We start from the raw sequence: 1,886 nt of genomic DNA on the forward strand, positions 1-1,886 counted from the left end.
CTAAAACACTTCCGTAATCGATCCTAATGTGATCAGTCTTAACATTCCTTGAGTTCTGTCATTTTATGAGCCCATATTTGTAGACTTCGTAAGAACAGACTGTGGTTTGTAAGGAAAGGCTTCTAGGTGTAATTATTCTCTTGTACCCAACACCACAGTGCATGTCATTCACAGTTAGATCCAGATAAAAATGAAGCTCCAGTGGACTGCATGGACTCCTCTTGACCATATCAAAATGCCACTTCCTTCTATGTAATTTTTTATTTCCACCATTGGACTCTGCCTCAGTTTACCAGACTGTTATGCAAAAATACTACACAATGGGCTGGCTTAAATAACAGCAGTTTACTGACTGACAGTTTAGAGGCTAGAAGTTCAAAATCAAGTTATCAGCAAGGCTTGCTTTGTCTCAGTAGTCCGTGGCATCCTGGTGTTGGAATCCCTGGTGTTTCTTGGCTTTTCAATCACTTGCAATGTCCTCTCCTTTCTTTTCCAAGTTCTCACTGACTTCCAGCTTCTCCCCGTGGCCTTCACTGACTCTGGCTTCCAGTTTTTTTCTTTGTATAAAGCCTCCAGTAATCCAGATTAAGACCCACCCGCATTCAGTTGGGCCTTAACTTAAAAATAACATGTTCAAGAGATCCTCTTTACAGTGGGCTCACACCCATAGAAGTGCAGTTTAAGATTAAGGACATGTCTAAATTGGAATACATGTTCAGCCTACCACAAACTCTAATTGTGATGACTGTGTTACAATTTAGGAAAAGAAAAAAAAAAACTCCTTGATACTTGATATACAGTTTTAATCACTCATCAATAGTATGGCCGCTTTAGCTCAGCACCAATTTACTCTACTCTGCCTTCATTTCCCCCATCTCTCCTTTCCAGTGTTGCCCAAAGATATTATGAAAGGAAGTTTCAGCTTTTAAAAATATTATGAGCTCCTCAGAGACAGACATCAGCTGGCATCAAGCAATTGCCATGAAATTTTAAATTCACGTTTTTGGTGGTTGGAAACAGGTTTTCATAAGCAACTCTTCTGATTGTCAGAAGATTCAACCCCTTTACCCCCTAAAACTGACAGCACTTCCCACAACGTGCTAAGTGCTGGGTTAAGTGCTTTGCACTCACGTTTCAGTTAGTCTAAACACCAACTCTGAGTGAGGTTCCTGTGACCTCTGAGGAGTTTCCCAAGGTCACGCAGCTCGCTGGAGGCAGAGTGGGTTTGCCTCTCGGCAGCTCGGCCCTCAGTCCTCTTTAATACAGCAGAAAGGGAGGATGCATTGACACACGAACTCTCCCTTTTTCACAATATGATTAAGAACCAAAGCTGGGGGAGGTCGTGGCTCTCCCTTTTAAAACAGGTTTGAAAGTGCCATTTAAGGCAATACCCTTGTTCTCCACAAAACAAGATGTCATATGACGGGCATCAAAATCAAAATGAGGCAATATGGGTTGGGGGTTAATACACGCTTCCATTTCTATTCTGAACTGCAGGGAAGAAGAGCCCCCCCTTCCCAAGGTGCTGATTGCCACGCACGCTCTGTCTGCACAGGATAATGGACCCATCCTGCTATCTATTCCTGTGACAGCCAGCCAATCATTTCAGGCTAATCGCAGCCCCGTCGGCCCGTCTGTCCACATATCTCTGCCTCCCTTCCCTTCTGCTGTGGGAAAAAGAAGCCCTGAGAGAAAGCCACTGGCCTTTAAGTGTTTGCACAGGATGCCTGAGTGGAGTGAGGCGGTGAGATAAGGGGTATTTCAGACTATTCCTTCTGCTTGTGTGAATAGCATATGATTGATTTCAGAGAAAGAAATTTATTTCCCTGCAGACATATTTTTATCATTTGCTTGAATTCCTTGATGCCTTACTCACCATACGTATA

The sequence above is a fragment of the Choloepus didactylus genome, chromosome 4 (genome assembly GCF_015220235.1).
Source record: "Choloepus didactylus isolate mChoDid1 chromosome 4, mChoDid1.pri, whole genome shotgun sequence".
NCBI classification, from domain to species: Eukaryota; Metazoa; Chordata; class Mammalia; order Pilosa; family Megalonychidae; genus Choloepus; species Choloepus didactylus.